Source organism: Pteropus vampyrus, unplaced genomic scaffold, assembly GCF_000151845.1.
Source record: "Pteropus vampyrus isolate Shadow unplaced genomic scaffold, Pvam_2.0 Scaffold208, whole genome shotgun sequence".
In the NCBI taxonomy this organism is placed as follows: domain Eukaryota; kingdom Metazoa; phylum Chordata; class Mammalia; order Chiroptera; family Pteropodidae; genus Pteropus; species Pteropus vampyrus.
The window spans coordinates 2,515,296-2,542,169 of record NW_011888989.1 but is presented as its reverse complement, the minus strand read 5'-3'; the positions used below and the strand labels follow the sequence as shown (position 1 = coordinate 2,542,169).

At 36.4% G+C, this 26,874-nt stretch overlaps 1 pseudogene; it reads left to right on the top strand.

Annotated features, from left to right (window-relative positions):
* The first annotated feature begins 17,807 nt into the window (after positions 1-17,807).
* LOC111747040 lies at positions 17,808-17,925 on the top strand (annotated as a pseudogene).
* The last annotated feature ends 8,949 nt before the right edge of the window (positions 17,926-26,874 follow it).

Here is a 26,874-nt window from a genome sequence, read left to right as displayed (position 1 = left end):
GGGACATGAAACTCAGGTGGCAGAGGAAAGAAAGAATGACATATGGCAGAACCTCAGGAAACCTTTTAATATTTTAATATTTCATTTGCATTGGCCAAAGCAAATTAGATGGCCTGATGTGGGGAGGGGAGTATCTTTATGTTAACGGGGTGAGGAAGTATATACCTAGCAAATAATTAAGAACAATCACACAATCTACCATGTGCCCTAATGCTAGTATTTACTCTAGTCAAGGCAGAATAGTGCGATCTAAATGGAAATTACTTTTTAAAAAAGTTTTAAGCTTTTAATTTGATTGGATTAAAATAGATTTAAAATAACAATCAAATATTTTCTTGGGGATGTTAAATTTCTTGATATTTTTCTTCCATAAAAGGTAGTAATCAGTAAGCTCTTTTATCATCTTTTTTTGATTGGTATTAGAATTTCAATACGAAAGTGCTCTCCGGAGTATCAAGAAGATGTTGACTTTTCAGTCTCTATAATACAGCATAAATAACTCTAGAATTTAGATAAGGAAGTTATTACATTAATGTTTTAAGTTACATAAGTTTCCTAAGGTCATGGTCATGGTCGTATTAAATGGTGTATGCTGGTTTCAAACCAAAGATTCAGATATTTAACACAATCACTATTCTTCCTATTTCATAGTGATAAAGAAATCCTTGTTTTTTCCTTGTTATTGTGTGAATTAAGAAGCTCCATGATTTCTCCGTGCCTTTAATGATCTTAACCCTCCTTTAGGACTCCACTTAAGGACAAGCCCATGCCCTTAATTATGTAATCATGGATGTTGCTCTGGTATATTCTACTTCATGCTTGTGACTACATATTTGACTACAAGCTTGAAAGAGAAAATCCTAATATGATGCTTGAAACAGCTGCTCCTACAGATTTCAGAATATGTTGTATTTTTTCCATCAGAAATTTTGATATTTCATTGAATTCCTGCTCTGAATTCATCAAACAATACACTAAGATTGCATAACAGACCTATATTTATTGAATGTGTGTGAAAAAAATGATCAGCAAGGAAAATGCTCAAAAACTCAAAAATTTCTCTAGCTACCAACATGAATTATCTTCCTATAAAGGACACATGTTATAAGAGATTTTTTTTTCTTTTAAATTTCAGCAAACAGTTGATAATTTACCTTAGCCATATTATATAAAGCACAGTGGGGAATAGTTTACATGGGGAATAGCATTAACTAGAAGTTGCACCTGAAATTGATTTTTATATTTTAAAATACTCTTAAGGAATATCTTTTATAGGCTTTACTACTCAACTTAATACATTAAAGAAATTTTTTCTCCGTGTGGAATAACTAGGAATCCTAGTTTAACATAGATATCAAATTTCTATAATTATTTTAGAGAAAAATCATCTACAGTATTTTATCATAGTACTTAAAGCAGCTGTGCAGCCTCAGGCTTGTTTTTTTTTATTGTTTTTTTTTTTTTTTAAGGAATTTGAGGGAATGGGGGATTTGAAAGTATTATTTTAAATATCATATGGAAATATACATATATGGAAACGACCTGCAAAAGTAGAGAGTAAGGAAAAGGGGAAGGAAGTAGGGAAGGAAGACTTGCATATCACCTAGCAAAACATAAAGTTACAGAAATTAAAAGCCAGTAGTGAGCCAAAAATAGAGAGACAGATCAATGGATCAGAATGAAGTACCAAAATAGTCCATTGATAAGTGAGAATTTCGTTTGTGATAAAGATGCCACCTCAAATTTGTGGAAAAACATGGTTCATTTAATAAATGATATTGTGACAACTGCCTAGTGTTTTAGGGGAAAATTTTTGGGTTTCTTTATTACTCCTGGACCTCTGATTTTTCCATATTTGCCATTAACGTGTATGTTTTATCAAGATAAGGACTATCTTTACTTCAGTCTCCACTGCATCTCTAGTACCTCGCACAGAATCAGGTACATTCAGAATATAGTTATCAAGTAAATTAATTAAGGAATTAATTATTTGCCACTTATGATTATTAGATATTATTGTTTGTTAGAGTGGGATTGATTATTAATTTATCCTACTTAAGATGGTTATGGCTAGAAAGGAATCTAGGAATGAGCCCCATCACTTGTTGCCAAAAGATCAATAAAAAGACTATATATATCCTGAGGAGGATTGTTGGGGCAAATAAGATTTAGGTAGACTTCTTAACACTAAGTAGTTACTCTGCTGAATTGTTAGTGTTGACATACTGAGATTTTTGTCTTTTCTATTTCCAACAGATTAACTGATGACTTATAAGACAAACCAAAAATCACTTTAGATGCTGATATATGTATATATGAGCATCACTCTTGTTTTTAACCACAAATATTGGTCTTTGCAAGGTACTGTGGCCGAAAGTTCCCACAAATCCCCCATCAAAGAAGATCTATATCTATGTCTTAGATAACTTATGATGAGATTGTCTGAAATGGCAGGTAATCTAAATATAATCAAAGTATAAAAATGAGTCATTTTACATTAAATTTTTTTTATTAAGTCTTTGAAATCCAGTGTGTATTTTATACCTACAGCACATCTCAATTCAGGCTAATCACATTTCAATTGCTCAGTAGCCACATGTGGCCAGTGGTTACCATATTGGACCCCATAGACTTTTAGACTAGTCCTGTTATAGGCTATTCACAAGGGGATAAAGATAACATGAGGCCCAGGCTCATGTTCCAGAGTCTATGACAAGCAAGGGGGGCTTTGTCAGGGGCACCAGTGGTTCTCACGCCTTTTTGAGGTGACACACTGATGTGTTACAACTGGTTCTGAGATATGCTGTAATTTGTAACTAATGGTTCAAAGTATCAACAATTGCAAACAATTTACAGAGAAATTTTTAAATTACCTATCTTGTTCACTTGCATTCTGATGTTATTTCTTGAGTGGAGAATAAAAGGGTATAATGATGGCCACTCTAGCAGAAATTGTGTACAACCCTTGCATATGCTTATGGGAGTGTGTTGCCCATATAAACACCATCAGCTCTATCTTGTAAGAAAAAATAGACAAATACTAAGATTTTCTAGTAGGTCCAGCACTTATATAATACCTTGCACAAAGCAGGTCCGCAATAAATATGAGTTAAATCAAAAAGATCCCACCCTCAGTTGATCTCTGCCCACTTTACTGCATTCTGCAATGAAATCCCAATGTGCATGGAGTCTGATCCCCAAGGTTCCTTTCTGTCCTAAAGTTATAGGATTTTTTGTGTTCTTGTGGGCCCAGGGGTTCTAGAGAGCAAAGAAACGATTCAAATGGTGGTATTTCTGATACTTTATGAACAACATATTTTTGAACATTTAGAGCTTTCTATCCCTTAACGCTTGCTACTCAAAGTGTGGTCCTCAGATCAACAGCACTGTCAACAGCTGGGAGCTTGTTAGAAACACAGAATTTCAGGCCCCAACCCAGACTTACCAAATCAAAATATTCACTTATCCAAGATCCCCAGGAAATTTCCTAGGCATATTCAAAATGAGAAGCAGTGCCTTAATCATACATCACCTGAATTAACTGAGGTGAGAGGTGACCACTCTCTGATGTCTATCTGAGTAATGATCTAGTCTTAGCTATGTTTCTTCTAGAAATTTATGCAGTTTCCAAAGTGTATAACAGTGAGAATAGATAAACTTGGAAAGCATCCCCCAACCAAGGACTGGTTGGTTCTCTCAAGTCTTCCCAGGTCTGAAGCAGCACCTCCAACCATGTGTCAGGATATGGTGGGGTAGGACACCATTGGTAAACATGCCCACTTTGGCTACAGGATAGACCCTGAAACACCTGGAGAGAAATTCAAGCATCCTCCCCACCTCAAGCTAGTTATTGCAGCCTTCAGCCTTTTGTGCCCCTTTACTACCTGCTTCTCTTCCCGCAGCATCCTTTATTGCACCCAGGTTCCTAACTGAATTTAGGACCCCTGACACTGCTCTAGTTAATACTGATACGCAGCTAGACACTGGGTTGCCGAGAAGGCCACTAAAAACGTGAAAATTTCTTTTCTGAAATTCAATAGTTATTATATGGAGTCCTCTAACAGTTGAAGGGAGATAAACAAAACACCAAATAGATGTGAGCACAAACTCGATCATTTTAGGCAGACCTGTGTGATAAGTACAGCTGCTGAAGTGACACAAATCAATCAAAGGAGTCAGTCAGACCTCACATCATCACCTGTGGTGCTTAAAAGAGGGTGTAGAAAGTATAAAGTATTTCTTCCAGATGATTAAAAATAGAAAATCACCAATAGACAAATCACAGTAATAGTTGCAGACAAAAGTCATCTGTGGATACTAAAATCAATGGGCAAAGCATGCTAAGAAACAAAATATTTACATAGCTTCAACGTATCTTTTCAAAAGACACTTATTAATTATAGATTGGAAAATGACAATTTGACAATGGAGACAATGGGGAGACATATCTTAACTGAGTGATAAATTTAGCATCATTTAAGACATACTCACATGCACATCGTTTATCCCCTGGCATCGAAGAGGGCATATCTCTTCTGTTGTATTTTTGCCAAAAATGTATAACTTCAACCTAATCGTGCGTGATATTATATAATAAGAAATACATAGTTGGTTTTGTTCCTGATTTCTGACACAAAGCTTCTAAAACCCTTGTAATTTTCTGAGTGACAGAGATGAGAGGACCATCTTTTGTTATTCATCATGAGCCGCTTTCAACTACACCTAAGTTTATACTAATGAAGTGACTTTTTGTGAGCCTCTAGATACTCAGGATGGGGCTGGTTGCCAGAGGAACTAACTGCTGATTAGAGAGTTGGAACTTTCTGCTCCAACCCCTGGCTTCCAGGCAGGGGAAGGAAGAGCAAGGGGGTGGAGATTGAGTTCAACCACCAATGGCCAATGATACAATCATCATGTCTACATTATGGAACCTCTAAAAACCCTAAACAATGAGGTTTGGGAGACTTCTAAGTTGGTGAACACAGCAAAGTGCTAGGAGTGTGGCATGTCTGAAGAGGATTTGTAAGCTCTGTACCTCCCCATCACCCTCTCCCAATATTTTGCCCCATGAATCTCTTCCATTTGATTTGTATCTTTTATAATAAACCAGGAATAGTAAATAAAATGCCTTCCTGAGTTCTGTGAGACATTCTAGCAAGTTATCAAACCTAAGGAGGGGGTTATAGGAACCCTCAATTTGTAGCCACATCAAATAGAAATATGGGTACTGTGGGCACCCAATACTTGTGACTAGTGTCTGAAATGAAAGGCACTCTTGTGGGATGGAATCCTTAACTTCTATGGTCTGATACTAACTATCTAGAGTTAAAGTGAGTCATTCGATACTCAGTTGGTATCCAGAGAGTTGGGAAATGGTTGATGTTGGGGGGAAAATCCCCACATATTTGATGTCGGAGGTGTTCTGTGGATAGAAACAGATCTTAGGAGCATGAAAAGCACAAATTGAGGACATTCTACAAAATAACGCCAGTACTTTTTGAAAGTGTCAAGGTTGTAAAACACCAAAATTGAGGGATTCTTTCAGATTGGAGGACATAAAGAAGGATAGTAGGAGATATGAAAACTAAATGAATTTGTTTGATCTTGAACCAATAAAAAAGATATTAGTGGAAAAACCATTAAAATTCAAATAAGGCATTTGGATTGGTTAAGGATATTATGTCCATGTTCATTTCCTCATTTTGATATTTGTATCATGGTTATATACAATGAATATCAGGGGAAGCAAAGTAAAGGGTATATAGAAACTCTGTACTATCTTCTTTTATAACTTTTCTATAAGTCTAAAATTATTTCAAAATAAAAGTATAAAATAAAATATATATATATTTCTTCGAACACCTCCAAAGCATGCTGGTATGGTATTATGAAAACCATGTGAATTTTAGAGTGAGACAAATCTGGATTTGAATTCAGGCTCTGCAACTTGTAAACTCCATGACTCTAACAAGTTACTTAGTTCCCTCATCCAGCAAATGGGAGAAATAATCCCAACTTTATAGCATTGCTGTGAGAATTGGGGATAATGTGTATAAATCATGGAGCAGAGAGGCTGCCACAGAATTTGGGGTTCAAAAAATGGTAAATTGTTGGTTCTCTATAAATATCTTTTCATGGCTTCCTAACACCATCAAAAGGAATTCCTATTTCTAAATATGACTTTCCAGCCCTTCCACAGCAGTCTCAAACTGCCTCGGCCTCACCTTTTCAGGGAACCCATGACCCAACTAATGTATGGTGGAGGGAAGAGAAATAAAATGTTAAATCAAGCTATACTCAGAGAATGCAATATGCTGATCAGCTCTACAGCCAGACCAAGAGGAAACCTGCAGAACAAAGGAAAATTTCTGCTGGAATTGCTAACAAACCATTTCCCCACATCGTGAAGGGAAAAATAGAAGAACAGAGTTTTTAAATGATGCCCCGAATACCATTCATTCTCTATGGCTAAAAGCAAGGTGGGGAGGAGATGAGGCGGGGGATCAAAGGCTGGGAATTGCTAGCAAGCCTTTCATGCTACATATTCCTACCTTTTCTTGCTACATAATCTTATCCTTTCTTACTGTATGCCCATATCAAAGGAAAATGGGTAAACAAAGTTTTTAAGCTGCAACTCACAAAAGCTAAGAATGACATATAAACTGGATTTCTTGAACACTCTGGGGGTCCCTCTCAGTGTCTTTCTCTCAGTTCCACTCAGTGCCTTTACTTTGTCTCTCTCACTGTCATTGTCTCTCTCTGTCATCTCTGTCCCTCTGAGTCTCTTTCAAGCTCTCTCACTGTCTCTGAGAGGAGACCACACTCTGTGGAGTGTTACCCCTTTTCTAATAAATTTTCCTTTTGACTTTGACTTTGGTGCAGGGCTTGAATTTCCCCCCAACTCAGAGAATTTTCCCTGTCCTGCATCACAGCCATCCTAGTTTCCTGTTCATACTTTGAAACACCCTGGGTTCACTCCTTTGTATGCTCATATCATGCTCCCTGGATACATTATTTTCTCCAGGAGGTTGTAGGTACAAAATAGGCAATGTGGTCAGTCAGTGATCTGGGTTTGAGTCTTGCTTAACCAAGGATCTTCAACAAATCCTCACCTTCCTGTGTCTCCATGTCAAAATTGAAACCTCCATAAAGTGGTTTAGCAATAAAAACACCTACCTCAAAGCATGAGAGGATGAGTGGAGTCTGCAAAAGTGCCTTGTAAAAATGCAACCTGAACATAAATGCTCTCAATCGTGGCTGCCTATGGAAATAAACTGAGGAGTTGTTTTTCTCTTAATATCAATATCCTTGATGTCATCCCAAGAGACTTTTTTTTTTTAAAAGTTTCCCAGGGGATTCTAAAAGTGAAATGAAATTGGGGTATACTAGGTGATCTTAACTGGGAACTGCCAGCAGGCCTTTCATGCTACATATTCCTACCTTTTCTCACTACATACTCTTATCCATTATTCTAAAAGTGTGGTCCTCAGGAGCAGCACCATCATCAGCACTTGGGAAATTGTTAAATATGAATGTAAATTTTTCAGACCCACCCAAGACCCCCAGAATTAGAACACTCTGTTTTAACATGCCCCAGATGATCCCAATGCACAGTTAAAGATTGAGAATGTGTCTTAAACAATTTTAAATCTTCTTCACCTTACAAAATCTTACACTTCATGGCCCAACCCAAATGTCACCCCCTCTGCAAGGCCTTTTAACCTCTCATCAGAATCTTTTGCCCAGCCTCTGGAAACCTATCTTACTGTGGTACTATTTCCCTTAAATGTTTACTACAGTGTGACTTCTTATCAAATGTTTACATCACAATCTTTCCTAAAATCTCAGGAGCTTTTTAGGGGCAGAGTCCATATTTGTATCCTGGTCCTCAAAGTGCAGGTGACACTGTGCTGTGCATGGAAGCTGCCTTAAAAATGTTGATTCCAAGAGACTTCTCTAAATCTTATTGAGAAAAGAGTTACAAAAGTGTGGAACTAGCCGATGTAGAGAAAAAGAAAAAAGAAGAAAGCTAAATATATAAAAGAAGAAAAAATTAATGTCTAAAATACCCTTCTTCATGTAATACCTAATATTGCTATACCCCAAGGCCTGATCTAAGTACTTTATATAAATTACCTCATTTAAGTCTCACAACAACCCTTTGTGGAAGCTATTATTATTATTTTACTGACATGGCAACAAAACACAAAGAGGTTAAGTAAATTGCCCAAAGTCAGACAGTTGTAAATGGCAGTCATATTTGAACTCTGCTAATCTGGCTCACCATCTGGGATCCTAACTACTCCATGCCACTACCATTTGTATGGCAATGTGATGTTGTTGATTCATAGGCATATCTTCTGTTTTATCTATAGAAACTGTAGATAATACTCAACCATCAACCTGTCCTTATCCAATCCTCCCTAAAATAATGATATTAATGGCAGACATTTATATGATGCTTTCTATGTGTTAGCTCTAAATGCTTTAGAAATAAAGCTATTTAATTCTTCCACAATTCTGTGAGAAAGGTTATCATCCCTCATTTCTCATATAAGTAAAGCACAAAGAGGTTAAGAAATCTGCCCACAAATAATAAATAGTGGAGAAGGATCTGAACCCAGGCAACCTGGCTTCTGGATCTGTCTCTTTACTACTCTGCTATGGAGCCTTTCTTTGGGAGGTATGGTCATAGAACTAAATTTTGTTGTTGTGTTTGTTATATTATTACATTCTTCATAGGGTTGGTGTGAGAAATATATTGTCAATAAATAGAAAGCACTCAGAACAGAGTCTAACGCATAGTAAGGACTGTTTTGAAATTTTAGATAGCTTGTCTGGCTTATTAGATCATAAGTCTAGCCTTCTAAGTCCTGTTTGAAATTATGATATTATGACCTTTTTCCTGTGGGATCCCAAGTAACAAAGGCTGAGTTTGTCTGGGAGGAGAGAGGCAAACCAAAATGTCCTATTGGGAGTGATATGAGAGACATGTTCAGGACTTGAGCCAGGACTTATGTAATGACAAAGTATGGCCATGGGAAGCACAGTGTATGCCTCTAGCACAATGTTAACAGTGATTTGAACAACAGACATAAATCAGGGTATACCAACCCACACGTGCTCAACTGCCTTCCAAGTAAAATATCTCATTGCAATTCATGGCTATAATACTCCACCATATTGCTGATGAATTAAGACCAAGAAGTTAAGGCCATCTGAGCAATGGAAATACCAGAGGGGTCAGTTCTCTACAAAGCATGCATCTGCCTTCAGACTTTAAGCTCAGGGGAGGCTGGCTGGCCTGATTTTATTCACATGGCATATGATCACCAAACCTCAGCACCCAATCGTTCTTAAATTCATCAACTTTGTGATGGATCTGCTGATCTAATAACAAAACCTCCCTGCCCACCCCTTAATCACCATGCCTCTCAACCAACAACAGTTGATTTTCACTAGCCAAAGAGAAAGAGTCCCCAACTTCTATCATTCTGCTAGTGTCAATTGAACCTTCCAGCTGCTCAGGTTGGTCCTTAATATTCTCTAGGCTGAGGAACCTGCTGTTATTTGTTTCATGCCCAGCTCATTTATCCTGCTTCCAAATTCATACACCTACTTGTAAAATGTTTCAACTACAGGGATGTGGCCTTCTAAATGAAAGGATGAAAAACTTCCTTTCCCCAGTCCACCGAAAAAACTCTTAAGAAACAGGTCGCAGGTTATAGACACTATAGGAAACTTTCTATCCAAGCTCTTTAGATGAGAATTTAGAATAATGATTCTCAATCTTGGCAGCAAGTTAGACTTATCTGGGGAGATTTTTAAAAATGCAGATGCTCTAGGGTTCCAGTTCAAGAGGGCAACATAAGAGGGTCTTGAATTCACTTCCTACCATGGACACATGAAATCTGTAGCTCCAAATGGAACAATTCCCTCTGGAAGAAATCAAAAAAGAAGCTGAGCAACTCTTATACATCACAAGAATGAGAAAAACACACACCAAATCGGTAGGAGAGGTTGAGGCACAATCTCACGATAATCCTAGCCCCAGAACTGCAACAAACAATTGGGAGGGAACTCACAACTTCCAGCTTCTCCCTGAGGAATCAAGTGTTTGGACCCACCCAACATCTAGCACCCCAACTTTTAAGACTTCCACCCAAGAAGTAGGCCCTCAAAATACCAAGCTCTAAAAGTCTACGTGGTTTGTGTCCACAAGACCCCTTCCTGTAGCAAACAAATGGGCTCCTGAGGACTCACAGTGGTTATTCATTCATGGCTCAGCATAGGGACAGAAGACTAAAATGTTCACCTCCCAGTCTTTTCATGAAAGAGGCCTATTTGCTTATCTTAAAAGTTGCAGCCAAAGAGTCATGCTCCTAATTTAACACAAATCTAGGGGCCAACTGCAATCCTATCCAGAGAGAAGAGGCTTGTGGGTGCCATTTTTGTGCTCTCCCCCTGCCCAAGTTGTGCACATACCTGGTGCCCTGGCTTTTGCAGTTGCTGCCCAGGAGATAAACTCCCTTAATCACCTGGCTCTGGTGGACAGTGGATTTGTGTTCACGGTTTCCATTGAGATGTAGCAAATAGAGAAACAACTCTTAGCTGGCTATTCCCCCAAAACTCAGCACAGAAGCAGCAGTCAGAAATGGCCAATTCCCAGTCTTTCCATTTAAGAGACCTATTTTCATATCATAAAAGCTACAGCCTGAGTCAGGCTTCTAATTTAACATTCATCTAAGGGCCACATGCAAATCTCTCATGAGGCCAGCAGGACCACTTTTGGGTTCTTCTTCTACCCACATGAGGTCATTGGTATCTCCCTAAAAAGAGCTTGTGCACATATCCAGTGCCCTGACCTCTGGACTGCCACCAGGACACACCCCCTTGATCTCCTGGCTCTGGTGGCCAGAGGAACTTATGTTCACCAGTCCCACAGGACTCTACCAAACAGTTCTTAATTGGTTATTTCTCAAGGGCTCAACAAGAGGGATCAGAGAAATGTCCATCTCTCAGTATTTCCCTAAAAGAGGTCTATTTCCATACTTTAAAAGTAGCTGCCTGAGGGTCTAGCTTCCAAACAGCCTGCATCTAGGTGCTGACTGAGATCCTCCTCTTTGGGACAATGACAAATCTTGGCACACTCTCAACTCCTGGAAGCCACTAAGAATAAAGAAGGCTGGGAGACAATCATAAAGGTTTTAGAGCCAGGGACAGGCTGAACTATAAGTTTCTTGGCCTATGGAAGACAACTCCTTCAAAACTGGGAAAGGTGGTTATTTTATCTAATACACATAGAGTCCAGTAAAATGAATAAATAGAGAAATATGTTCCAAGCAAAAGAACAAGGTAAAAGTCCATAAACAGACTTTAATGAAACAGAGATAAGCAATTTACTTGATAAAGAGTTCAATATAATGGTGATAAAGATATGCAACAAGGTCAGGAGAAAATTTGTGAACAAAGTGATAATTTCAACGAAGGGATAGAAAATATAAGAAAGTACCAAACAGAAATCAAAGAGCCGAAGAATGCAATAACTGAACTAAACAACTCAACAGAGGGCCTGAACAGCAGAATAGATGAAGCAGAAGAAAAGATCAGTGAACTCAAAGTCAGGGCAGTGGAATGTGTTCATACGAGGAACAAAAAAGAAAAAAAGAAAAAAAAGTAAAGGTGCCTTAAGAGACTTTTGGGATCCTATCAAGCATTCTAATATTCATATTATAGAGGTCCCATAGGAGAAGAGAGAGAGAGAGAAAGAGAAAGAAAGCTTATTTCAAGAAATAATGGCTGAAAACTTCCCTAATCTGAGGGAAAAAAAGACATCCAGATCCAGAAAGCCTTGAGAGTTTCAAATAAGATGAATCTAAGGAGACTCACACAAAGACACATTATAATTAAAATGTCAAAAGTTAAAGACAAGGAGGATTGAAAGAAAACATGGTGGACTGAGAGATGTCCCCAGATCTCTCTCTTTGAAACAACAATAAGCTGAACATCTAAAACTCAACAAAAAACACCCAAACTGCACACCAGCACATGTGAGTGTGGGTTCTGTACATAACAGCTACCACAGGTCAAAACCCCAGGTATTGGGCAGTAGACTGGGAGAAATAAAAGACCTGCTTCTTGCAGCCACTGGAACTCCCTGTAGGAGGAAGGGGAGGGGAGAAGGAGTGGCAAGTTCCCTGAACAGCCCTGCCTGGGAGAGTTTGTGAGTTCTACACAGCCAGCGGCAGGGCCCAGTCATCAGGGCAGAAAACAAAGAAGCGGATGGCAGAGAAACAACAGTTGATTTTTACTGGACACAGTAGCAAAACTCAGGCTGAACTGCAGCTTTGGAAACCCCAAACCAGAGGGCCCCTCCCTCCATACCTTCTGAGATCTATCACCACAGAGCACCAGGGGAATCTGAGCAAATGGTACTGAAACTGTTTCTAACACTGACAGGGACTGAAACTGATGGTAGCGAGCAAGTTTAAATATCTACAAGAAAAATAAAGGCATTATATAAAGGCATTATTAAGGCTTTATATAAATCAGGGAACCCAAAAGCTTAGACACCACCTACTGGAAACAAAAAGAAAAGCACCTTCTTTGCAGCAGGCTAAAGAGAAATCTTTATATAATAAATCTTTTTTCTGGAAAACAAAAAAGCAGAATACATTTACATTAATGCCCAGGTGCAGAAATAGTCCATTAAACACCATGAACAACCAAGGTGACAAGTCATCTTAGAAAGAAAGACAAAAATCTCCAAAAAATAAGTTTACAGACATAGAAATATGCTACTTCAATGACAGAGTATTCAGGATGTTACTTCTGAAAAAACTCAGTGAGTTCTGAAACAAGTCATATCGACAATTTCAGGAATCGAAAAAACACCTAGATGAGCAGAGCAAGGAAATTGAAACCCTCAAAAAGGATCAAATAGAACTTCTGGAGATAAAAAAAAAAACACACTGAAATAGTTGAAAAATGAAATAGCAAGCTTAGGAAATAGAGTCGACCAAATGGAGGAAAGATCAGTGATATCGAAGACAGAAATCTAGAAATAAATCAGAACGAAGAAGGGAGAAATAGAGAATAAAAAAATAATGAAAGAGAAATACTAGAACTAGCTGATACCATCAGGAGAGGAAACAAGAATAATACAAAATTCTTGAAGGTGAGGAAAAGGAGCATTGTCTGAAAGCATTTTTGGACAAATAGTGGATGAGAATTTCCCATTTCTAAGGAATGAGCTAGAACTTGGAATTCAGAAAGTCAACAGAACATCCAATTACATCAACTCCGAAAGGCCTTGACCAAGACACATTGTATTAAAATTTTCAAAAATCAACAACAAAGACAGAATTCTCAGCGCAGTCAGATCGAAAAAAGAACTAACTTATAAAGGAAAACCTATTAGATTATCCTTGAACTTCTCAGCACAGACCTTATAAGACAGAAAGAAATGGAATCAAATATTTAAACTGTTAACTTAAAGGAACTACCAGCCTAGAGTAATGTATACAGCTAAGCTCTCTTTTAGATACGAAGAAGATATTAAGACCTTTGCAGACATATAAAAATTGAGGGAATTCTCCACTATGATGCCTGCACTACAGGAAATACTGAAAGGGGTCAACTCACCTAAAACAAAAGGACAAAAACAAAAAAATTAGGAGTAAAGTGACTATCAGGCAAATAGAATCAGAGGAGTGCAACCTTTACTAAGAACAGAGCATTATAAACTTACACAATATGAAGAGAATTGCTATAGCAAGATAGTAATGAACGTTCAGCATACAAAGAAACAATTTGAGATAACAATGACTGAAAAAAGGAGGATTCAAAATACAAATTCGCAAAGGGGAATGGAGATAAGGCACATGCAGAAGAAAATGGACGACTGTATATATATAACTATTCTTTACATATTCGTAAGGGTAACCACACACCAAAGATTCAGAACTGAAGTATATAACATAAAACAAGAAAAACCAGAGGCAAAACCCACAAAAGCCAACCAAATTAAAGAAAACAGAAAAACAAGGACAAGGAAGCAGTGGAAACACCAAGCTACCAGAAAGCAAAAGATAAAATGGCTATAAAAAGACCTCATATTTCAACAATCACCCTAAATGTAAATGAACCGAAATCACCAATAAAAGGGCACAGAGTTCAGAATGGATGAAAACATGCTTCCATGAGACACATCTCAGCTCCAAAGACAAATATAGACTCAAATTGAAAGGATGGAAAACAATATTTCAAGCAAATTGCATTCAGAGAAAAGCAGGAGAAGCGGTACTAATATCAGAGGAAATAGACTTCAAAATAAAAAAGGTAAGGATACTGAGGGACCTTCATAATGATAAAGGGAATCATGCACCGAGAAGACATAACGCTTATTAATATCTATGCTCCCAATCAGGGAGCCCCGAAATATATAAAGCAATTACTAACAGAACTAAAAGGAGAAACAGACCAAAACACTATCATAGTAGGGGACCTAAATATCTCAATGTCGGAGATGGACAGATCATCGGAACAGAAAATCATTAAGGAAATAACGTCCTTAAATGACACATTAGACCAACTGGACATAATTGACATTTACAGAGCCTTCCATGGCAAAACAGCTACTTATACATTCTTCTCTAGTGCACATGGAACATTCTCAAGAATCGACCACATACTGGGACACAGAAATAGCCTCAACAAATATAAGAGGGTTCAAATCATACCAACTGTATTCTCTGATCATAATGCTTTGGAACTAGAGATCAACTACAAAAAGAAAACGGGAAGAACCACAAATACGTGGAGATTAAACAACTTGCTACTGAATAATAACTGGGTCAGAGAAGAAATAAAAAGAAAGATCAAGAGATATGTAGAAACAAATGATAATGATAGTACAACATATCAAAACTTTTGGGACACAGCAAAAGCAGTCATAAGAGAAAAGTTCATATCATTACAGGCCTATCTCCAAAAACTAGAACAAGCCCAAATAAACGACCTAACGCTTCATCTTAAAAAAACTAGAAAAAGAAGAATAAATGAAGCCTAATGTCAGCAGAAGGAAAAAAATCATCAAAATTAGAGCAGGAATAAATGAAATTGAAAACAAAAATCACCAAAAAAATAAATAAATAAATAAATAAATAGAAAAAATAAATGCAACAAAGAGCTGGTTCTTTGAGAAAGTTAATAAAATTGACAAACCCCTGGCTAGACTCACTAAAGAAAAAAGAAGGACACAAATAAACAAAATCAGGGATGAAAGAGGAAATTATGACTGACATTGCAGAAATACAAAGGATCATGCAAGAATACTATGAATAAGTATATATAACACCAAATTTAATAACCAAGAAGAAATTTAATAACCAGTACTTAGAAAAATACAACCTTCGTGCACTGAATTAAGAAGAACTGAAAAATCTAAATAGACTCATCAGCAGTATGGAAGTTGAAACAATCATCAAAAACCTACCAAAAGTAAAAGTCCAGAACCAGAAGGCTTTACCACTGAATTCTACCGAACATTCAAAGAAGATTTAATACCTATTCTCCTCAAACTCTTCCAAAAAATCAAAGAGAAGGCAATACTTCACAACTCATTTTATGAGGCCAATATTACTCTGATACCAAAACCTGGTAAAGATAACACACAAAAAAGAACACTACAGACCAATATCTCTTATGAACACAGATGCAAAAATCCTAAATAAGATATTAACAAACCAATCACAGCAACATATTAAAAAGATTATGTACCATGATCAAGTGGGCTTCATCCCAGGGGCACAAGGATGGTTCAACATATGCAAATCGATTAATGTGATACACCACATAAGCAAATTAAAAAATAAGAATCATATGATCATATCAATAGATGCAGAAAAAGCCTTCGACAAGATACAGCATCCATTTATGATCAAAACACTTAACAAAATCAGTACAGAAGGAAAGTACCTTAATAAAATAAAGGCCGTATATGACAAACCCTCAGCCAACATTATACTGAACAGTCAAAAATTAAAAACCTTCCCTCTAAGATCAGAAACAAGACAAGGCTGTCCATTATCGCCACTCTTATTCAATCTAACATTGGATGTCCTAGTGTGTGCAATCAGACAAGAGAAAGATATAAAAGGATTCCAAATAGAATATGAAGATTTCAAACTGTCACTATTTGTGGATGATTCTCTATATAGAAAACCCTAAAGACTCCACAAGAACACTACTAGAAACAATAAGCAAATACGGTAAAATCTCTGGATACAAAATCAATGTTCAAAAATCTATAGTGTTCCTATACTCTAATTATGAAATGTCATTGAAGGAAGTAGAAAAAATAATTCCTTTTGCAATTGCAACAAAAAGAATAAAATATCTAGGAATAAATTTAACGAAACATATGAAGGACCTATATAATGAAAAGTACAAGACTGTATTAAAAGAAATCAAGGAAGATACAAAGAAATGGAAAGATATTTCGTGTTCTTGGATTGGAAGAATCAACAGTTAAAATGACCATATTACCTAAAGCATTATACAGATTTAATGCAATCCCCATCAACACCCCATCGGCATTTTTTAAAGAAATAGAACCAAAAAGTCATCAGATTTGTATGGAAGTACGAAAGACCCCGAATTGCCAAAGCTGTCTCGAGAAAAAAGAATGAGGCTGGAGGCATCACTCGGCTCGACTTCAAATTATACTACAAAGCAACATTAATCAAAATGGCATGGTATTGGCAGAAAAACAGACACACAGACCAGTGAAACAGAACCAAGAGTCCAGAAGTAAACCCATATTTATATGGGCAAATAATTTTCAACAAAAAAGCCAAAAACATACAGTATAGAAAGGAAAGCCTCTTCAATAAATAGTGCTGGAAAAACTGAAAAGCCACCTGCAAAAGAATGAAACTAGACTGTTGTCTATCACCACACACCAAAATCAACTCAGAATGAATTAAGAACCTGAAACAATAAAATGCATAGAAGAAAACATAGGAACTAAACTCAAGGACCTTGGACTTAAAGAAGATTTTATGAATTTGACCTCAAAAGCAAAGGAAGTAAAAGCTAACATAAATGAATGGGACTACATCAAACTAAAAAGCTTCTGCTCAGTTAGAGAAACCATCAACAAGGTAAAGAGACAGCCATTTGAATGGGGAAATACATTTGCAAGCAACACCTGTGATAAAGGCCTAATATCCAAAATATACAAAAACTCATACAACTCAATAACAATTAAAAAGCAAATGATGCAATCAAAAAATGGGCAGAAGACCTGAACAGACACTTCTCCCTAGAGGACATACAAATGGCCAATAAATATTTGAAAAGATGCTAAATATTGCTAGTTATTTGGGAAATGCAAATCAAAACCACACTGAGGTACCATCTCACACCTGTTAGAATAGCTATAATCAACAGGACAACTAATAACAAATGCTGGAGAGGATGCAGAGAAAAAGGAACCCTCAGACACTGCTGGTGAGACTACAAATTGGTACAGCCACTATGGAAAACAGTATGGAGTTTCCTCAAAAAACTAAGAATTGATCTACCATATGATCCAGCAATCCCTCTACTGGGTATTTACCTCAAAGACTTGAAAACTCATATCCAAAAAGATATTTGCACACTAATGTTCATAGCAGCATTATTCACAGTGGCCAGGACATGGAAGCAACTGAAGTGTCCTATGATAGATGATTGGCTAAAGAAGCCGTGGTACATATATACAATGGAATATTACTCAGCCAAAAGAAGAGATGAAATACGGCTTCTACAGCCATGCCACCTTGAATGTGTCCGATCTCGTCTGATTTCAGAAGCTAAGCAGGTTGGGCCTGGTTAGTACTTGGATGGGAGACCACCTAGGAATACCAGGTGCTGTAGGTGTTAAAAAAAAAAAAATGGAATACTGCCATTTGCGACAACATGGATAGACCTCGAGATAATCATGCTAAGCGAAATAAGCCAGACAGAAAAAGTTGAAAATCACATGATATCACTTATATTTGGGATATAAACCTAAAAGCAACAAATGAATAGTACAAACAGAGACTCATGGACATGGAATATATACTAGTGGGTATCAGAGGGTAAGGGGTAGGGGAAGAGGGAGGAGGTAGACAGGATAAAGGGGGTCAATTATAGGGGGATAGGGGTAGGGTGAAGTGGGTAAAGGGGATCAAATATAAGATAGCTGAAGGAAACTGGACCTCGGTGGTAAATATACAATAGAATATACAGATGTCTAATTATAATGTACACCTGAAAATTATATAATTGTATTAACCAATGTTACCCCAATAATCTTAATTTAAAAAAAAGTTAAAGACAAGGAGAGAATCTGAAAAGCAGCATGAGAAAAACAACTTTTTACGTAGAAGGGAACTTGCATAAGGCTACCAGTAGATTTTTCAGCAGAAATTTTGCAGGCCAGAAGAGAGTGGTATGATATATTCCAAGTGTTGAAAGTAAAAAACTACCAAGAATACACTACCTACCAAAGTTGTCCTTCAGAACTGAAGGAGAGATAGTGTTTTCTAGGCTAGCAAGAGCTGAAAGAGTCATCACCACAAGACTGGCCTTACAAGAAATGTTAAAGAGATTTCTTCAAGTTGAAATGAAGGAGTGATAAGTAGTAACAGGGAAACATTTGAAAATATAGATCTCACCAGTAGAGGTTAATATATAGTTAAATTCAAAATACTCTAATGTTGTAATGGTTGTGAGTAAACGATGATAAATACATACAAAGTTTATATAAAGGCAAAAAGACAAAAATATTAAAAATGATTATAACGGTGATTTTCTAAGGAATAAACAAGATAAAAAATGTAAACTGTGATATCAAAGATAAAATGTGGGGTGTAAAAATTCAGCACTTTTGTATGCATCCAATCTTAAGTTGTTATCAGCTTAAAATAGATTATTATAAATATGTTTTATACAAAGCAAAAACCTATAGTAAATATACAAAAGAGAAAGAATCTAAGCAAACCACAACAGAAAGTCATCAAATTACAAAGGAAGAGAACAAGAGAAGAAAAGAACAAAAGAATTACAAAACAGCTAGAAAAGAATTAAAATGGCAATAAGTCCATACTCATAATTACTTTAAATGTAAATGGAAAAAATTCTCCAGTTAAAAGACATCAAGTGGCTAAATGTATAAAAATAAAACCCAATTGTATGCTGTGTACGAGAGACTTAAACTTTAAGGATACGCATAGGCTGAGAGTAAAGGGATAAAGATATTCCATGCAAATAGAAACCAAAGAGATCAGGGGTAGCTATATTTATATCAAACAAAATATAATGAGACTTTAATACAAAAACTTCAATAATAGACCAAGTAGATAATTATATAATGATAAAGGAGTAAATTCAACAACAGGATGTAACATTTGTAAATATTTTGCATCCAAAATAGGAGCACTTAAATATATTAAGCAAATATTAAAAGATCTAAAGGAATAGACAGAAATACAAGAATAGTAGGGGACTTCAATACCCATTTTCAACAATGGATATATCATCCAGACAGAAAATCGATAAGGAAACATTGAACTTATAAAACACATTAGACCAGTTAGACATAACAAACATTTATAGAACATTCCATCCAAAAGCAGCAGAATACACATTCTTCTCAAGTGCACATAGAACATGCTCTAGGATAGATCATGTGAGGCCAGAAAACAAATCTTAATAAATTTAAGATCGAAATCGTATCGAACATCTTTTCTAACCACAATGGTATAAAATTGGAAGTCAAGTATAAGAAGAAAGCTGGAAAATTTACAAATATGGAGAAGTTAAAAAACATGATTCTGAACAACCCTGGTCAAAGGAGAAAACAAAAAGTGGAAATACATTCCAAAACTCATGGGGTGCAGCAAAAGCAGTTCTAAAAGGGAAGGTTATAGCAAAAAATGCCTACATTAAGAAACAAATAATATATCAAATATACAAGGAAGTTGGAAAATAAGAAAAAGCTAAGCCCAAAGTTAGTAGAGGGAAGGGAATAAAGATTGGAACAGAAATAAATGAAATAGAGTCTAAAAAGGCAATATTAACAAGCTGAATTCAACACTGCATTAAAAGGATCATGCAGCATAATCAACTGAGATTTACTGTTGCATGCAGGATGATTCAACATCTACAAATTAATTAACGTGATACACCACATTAACAAAATGAAGGATACAAATCATATGATCATCTCAAAGATGTAGAAAAAGCATTTGGCAATATCAATATCCATTCATAAAAAAAAAAAAAGTTCACAAGAAACTGGGTATAGAAGAACATGCCTCAACATAATAAAGGCTATGTATGACAAGACCACATCTAACATTATACCCAATGGAGGAAAACTAAAAGCTTTTTCTTTAAGATTAGGATAAGATAAGGATGCCCTCTCTCACCATTTTTATTCAACATAGTATCGGAAATCCTAGCCAGAATTAGGCAAGAAAAAAATAAATAAAAGGCATCCAAATTGGAAAGGGAAAAGTAAAATTGTCATTATTTGCAGATGACATTATATTATATAGAGAATACCCTAAAGACTCTACCAAAGAAAACTTAACAGTTAATAAACAAATTCAGTTAAGTTGCAGGATATGAAAATCTACATACAAAAATCTGTTGTTTCTGTACACTAATAAGTGATCACAGAGAGAAATAAAGAACACAATCCCATTTACAATTGCATCAAAAAAATGCTTATGAATAAATTTAACCAAGAAGGTAAAAGATCCGTACATTAAAGCTATAAGACATTGATAAAAGAAACTGAAGAAGCCATAAATAAATGAAAAGATATACTGTGCTCATGAATGGGAAGAATTAATATTGTTTAAAAGTACATACTACCCAAAGTGATCTACAAAATAAAGCAATCCCTATCAAAATTCCAATGGTATTTTTCACAGAAATAGAAAAAAGACAATTAAAAATTTGTTTTTTAATCAGGACCACAAAAACCCTGAATAGCCAAAGCAATCTCAAAAAAGAACACACCAGAAGCACTAAGACACTTTCTCTCTTTAACCTTTCAGATTACATCAAAATCCTAACTTCGGAACAAAATTGCAGAATGCTTGCATGTTAGTGAGTTTGAAACCTTTTACAAGTAAATTACATCAATCTTTTTCTTAAATGTCAAAACTGTGAGCATAACATCTAAGAATCACAACCGCTCAGTCCACTGAGACTTAATACCAAGATGAAGGATTTCCAGACATTGAGTTCAACTAGTCCCTTCTTTTTACTGTTTAATTAAGATTACAGTTTGGATCGAATTTGAACACTTGCTAGAGCATTTTAACCGGAGTTCTTAAACCCAACTTCCTTTAGGTCCTTTGAGGACTTTGGGACTCATAATGAGATCCACTATATTTGGACCAAAAGAGTGGTAATTGCTGCCCTAAAATCTCCAAAGAAAAACAGGAAACTTACTTGAGATGAGTGGACACACAGCCAAGAATTAGAAAGCATATACCCCACTTCAGGCTCAAAGAAATTGCAAAAGAGAGGAGTGTCTCACTCAGTGACTTCTCCCATGCAGTTCCCAAAGGCAAGATTCTGGTATAAAAAAGAGAAAGTTGATATTGAAAGAGCAGGACCTCCCTTTGGGTTGGCATAACTGTAACTCACAGAGTGGACTAGGGAGACCCAGGCACTGAGAGTGAGAGTCAGTGGTGTCTAAGAATAGATTGACTTTGGATGTTTAATGGGATCTAGAATTGTGGGGCTAAGAGGAGTTGGATATGTGTGCCAAGCACGTCACAACCAGCATACTATGTAGTAAGTGATCATTGCTTTTGGAACATAAGTGAATTAATTACTCAAGCTTAATAAATTTATAATCTAGGCTTTTGATGTCCCAGCAGTGAGTATGGCTCAGCAGATTTGGGTTTTACCTATTTACAGAAACTTCTTATAAACTGGCATATAAATCTGATTATTAGCCAGTAGGGAAGATGTTAGTCTAGGGAAAAAATACATTTTATTACATTGGCCTTCTTGATCTATCCCATTTTAACTAAAGTCAACAATCAAATGAAGAGTTTTGTTTGGTGACCCATGTCATAATTTTGCATTGCCTAGGAACTCAAATATCATAGACTGAAAGTTGTAGTTGTCATTTACTATGTTTCTGTGAAAGCAGTACTGAGATTGATGCCCATAACTTAGATAGAATTTTGTCTCCTTCCCCCAATATTGTTCCCAGAGTTAGTCAACCACCATTAGAGCACATGACCTAAACACACACACATACCACCAGCACCTGGTTCTGCATCGCTATAGCCCTACAGAGTTAATCAAGTCTTCCATTTGGTACTTACAACTCCAATTACTCATCTGCTAGAGGATACAATGAGATAAAACAAGTATGCCTTGGAACTGCTATCAGGGAGACAGCTGGCTAGAAACTCTGTGTTGTCAATTTACCTACTCATGAGTGAACTCAGGAGACTGATTCACCAGAGGTACAACAAGTAACCTATCATTTCTTTCTTTTCAGTGAAAATACAGCTGTGCAGTGGTCAGGATGCCTATATGAGTGGGTCAATACTCAGAATATTCTCCCTATAGAGAAATCTATCTGGAGAGAAGATTTACAGTCAGAAGGTTGTTAGGTTAGTGTCAAGTCTAAGCAAGAGGGATTATCTTTATGGTATTAATGATGGGTGTCTTCAAGTTTTGTCAGACAGACTTCTGCCTTCCTGTCCGCTATGGGCACATTCCAACAAACACAAGGGTGGCCTAGAGATTCAGGGTTCTTTTGCTTTTCAGTGTCTAAGGTCTTCTGCCACATTCTCTCTTCTGGTCGTCTTCTCCAAACTCCATGGGATGTCAGCCTTCTAGTGGGATATTCTTGCTCATGCAATCCGGCCTCACCTACCTTAATTATATATCTTTTCAGTCACCAGTTTCTTTGAGGGGGCGGGGTTACTTCTACTGATCATTGATTTCATCTCATATGTAGATTCTTCCCAATTTCAGTCTGAAGAATAAGTTTATGTTTAAGTTCTTACATACTACTTTGTTCTCTTTTATTTATCTTTGCAATGAAAAATAGATCACAGTTTGCTATTATCTAATGTGGGACCCTTTACACAAGTGTCAGTGGTAGTGTTGTACTGGTTAAGATAAAAGGGACTCAATCCTTTGACTACACAATTAAACAGTATAACTCAGAATTCACTATCCAACTTTTCCTTTAACCACCATGAACTTTCTATGATGCTCTCCTTAACTTTGATTACAATAATCAGACACTCAATCAAATTAGTTTAAGTAAAAAGGGATTTCTCAGAAGGATAACTCTCACAGAAATTAATATGACCAGGTCAAAAGTGAACTGGAACTAGAACTTGAAACTGGGCCCTGAGGTTGTTTTCTTCATTTCTGAGTGGTTTCTGATGATCAAGGGCCATGTGGGCACCTCATCTTGCATCTCCATCTCCTCTTACCTTGGTCAGTTTTCTTTATTGTATGTGGCCCAACTAGGCCATCAAACCCAAGCTATAGGATCTATATAGTCCTAGAGCTCCATGTTCCAAAAATAATTTAAAGTGGATATTGCAATGTGTATATAAATGAGGACAAAATAGAACTATAATATATATGATAAAATTACTCAATGGGATTGAGGTATAAATATGGTTCTGAATTTATAGAATTTTTGTTTGAAATTTTTTTCTTAGATAAAGATTTTTAAAATTTGCTGTTTGATTTTTTATACATTTTATTCATTTCTTGGGGCTGCCAACAAAGTACCACAAACCGGGGGAAAACAACAAAAATTTTTTTATCTCACAGTTCTAGAGGGTAGAAGTGTGAAATTAAGGCGTTGACTGGGTCACACTCCCTCTGTAACCTGTAGGGGAGTCCTTCCTTTCCTCTTCCTAGATTTTGGTGGTGGGTCAGAAATCTTTGGTGTTATTCAGCTTATAGATGCATCACTCCAGTCCTCCATCTTCACATAGTATTCTCCCTGTATGTCTTCACATCATCTTTGCTCTATGCATATCTGACTCTGTGTCCCAATTTCCCCTTCTTAAAAAGATACCAGTCATACCGGATGAAGTCCCACCCTGATGACCTCGTTTTGATGTGATTACCTCTCTAAAGGCCTTATTTCCAATAAGGTCATATTCTGAGGTACTGGGGGTTAGGACCTCAATATATCTCTCTTTAGGGGGGAACAATTTAACACATAAAATATATATGTAAATTTTATATAAATTATATATTTTTATAAAGGTATTAATATGACCATATGCATAAATTTTTTATATGTTTTAGTGTTTTTTTTCTTTTACTTTTTTTACTTGGTTCTGTCTCTCTCTTCCACTTTCATTCACCTTCATTTCCCTCCCTCCTTCCCCAACCAAGGTAACCAATTTTTACAATGTAAGCATATCTTTTCATACTGTTCTCTGTACTTATATAATCCTATTCAGATATACATGCACACATATTTTTGTTATTTTTTTCCCTCAACAACAGGATCATATTATATGTACTTTTTTTTCATCTTTTCTTCTTAACAGTAGTTTATGAAAATTCCTTCTAAATCATCTGGTTTAATTGTAACTCATTTTTTAATTAATTGTAAAAATATTTTTTTGCGTGAGATGTATCATGTATTATTAAGTTTCTACTGTTAATGAGCACTCTCTTTTTTCTTGTTTCTTCTCTCTGAACAATGTTGCAATAAACCTGCTTAAACATATATCCTTAAAGCTACTACTTTTATTTTTATGGGTTACCTTCCCTGGAGTGGAATTGCTGGGTGAAAGGGTACATGTACTTTCTATTTTAATAGTCGTGGTCAAGTTTCTTTCCCAAAATATTTTAGCACATCACATTTCATCAAAAAAGTATTAGACTACATTGCCCCTTTCTTCTCAGCATAAGGCTCTTTCTGCCAGTCTAAGTGTAAAATGGTGTTTTATTATTAACTTTGACTTGCCTTTCTCTGACACCTAGGGAATTTAAGTATCTTCTCATGTTTGTTTGTTTGCTGGCTATTTGAATGTATGCTTCAGTAAATTGTTCATTTGTATGCTTTGAGTAGTATCTTTCTTTCTCTCATCTCATCTTTTTATCATTTTATCATATATGCTTATATATATAATGAGTTTGCATTATATATATAAACTTTCTGTGACTTACATTACAAATGTACTTTTCTTATCTATTATTTATTTGGCTTCATAATTTTAAAATCAAATATAACTATACTTTCCTTAATAGCTTCTGGTCTTGGTATTAAAAGGTCTCTCCCACCCCTAGAATGTACATGTAGCCTACCAGATTTTTAAACAATCCTTTTATTAATTTTTTATTTACATTTAAATAGTTAATCTATTTGAAATGGATTTTTCCATATAGTATAAAATAGGAGTTCATGTTTGTTTTCTTCCAAATGAAGAGACGGTACTATCTATTATATATTACACCTTTTCTCCATTGTTATATATTAAATCTCATTTATATTCAGATTTGTATCTGGCCCTTTCTAGCAGTCAATTCAAAGAAGAAACACAAAAGACTGGAAGGGTGACATTTAAGCCTTCATAGTTTTGGGGTGGTAAGGATTTAGGTAACGATTATTCTTCATTTTTCTTAGCTGTGAATTTTGATTTTTCCTATAATGAGCATATATTAATGGCATAACAAAAAAAATGAATAAAGAAAAAAAAAACAGTAAACACAACTTGTTTCATCATCCATAGTGTCCTAGGACAAACCAAACTGCAACTAGGAGACCTGAGAAGCTTGTCTCCCTAGGGGAAGGGGGGAGGCACATAATAAGGTTGTTCCCAGGAGACACTGGAAAATCTCTCTAAAGGCCAATTTGCCCTGAGGTGGGGGACAGATTAAGTTATGGGAAGTCATTTCAATCGGCCAGCTCATTGTGAAATAAGTTGTAAGGTGGAGATTTCGAGTGTAATTGGCAGGCATCCGAGTTCAAGCTCAATGAGTTTAATTGATTGGAAGAGCAGGTTGCTCTGAACTGATGCAATAACTACTAGGGCTGAGAGCTCTTTTTGAATGTGTGAAATGATGCAATAATTGCCTGCGTTAAACAGCAGCTGAATTACAGGCAGGAACTTAAACGCTTAAAATAGTACTTTGAACTGGTGATTAGAGAGCACATTTGAATTACATAGAAGTGACCAGATCCCCATAACTTTAGGGCACAACATCTGTCCCTGAGTGATAAGGGTCAGTTAAAGCCCTAAAGTCTCCATTAAACACTCCTGTGGTACTTGAGAAACCCCTGCAGTAAATTTGCAGAGTCATGGTTGCTGAATGCCTTAAATGATGGTTCCTCGGTGGGGAACCCTCCCAGGAAACATGACCAACAGTTGCACAGCCCAAGGTAACTCTGAAGGACTCCTCAGGCTTCTTTACCTAGTGCATCACCCTAGGGAAGGTCAAAGTGTGATAGCTGGGCCAAAACCTGCTACCACCCTGCAATGCCTGGGACTTGGGTGACGGTGGTCTGCAAATAAAACTGAATACTGCAATTCTAGTTCAAGCAAGAGCAATCGTAGAACAGTGGTGAATAGTTTCTCCAAATCTACTTATAGTAAGTGCAGCATCATGTTTGCTAGACACTGCTTCTTCCACTGCCCTTCAGGGTATGCACATGGCAGAATGCCAAAGGTGGACTCAGTAAAACTAACAAGATGGGAAACCAGAACTTAGGAGTCTAGGTAGGCTGTTCTCTGTGGGTCTGTTAACCCAAGGTTAAATTTTAGCGTGTTGGGAGTGCATCTCCTTTAGGTAATCCTCCTTGAAACAGTATTTCTC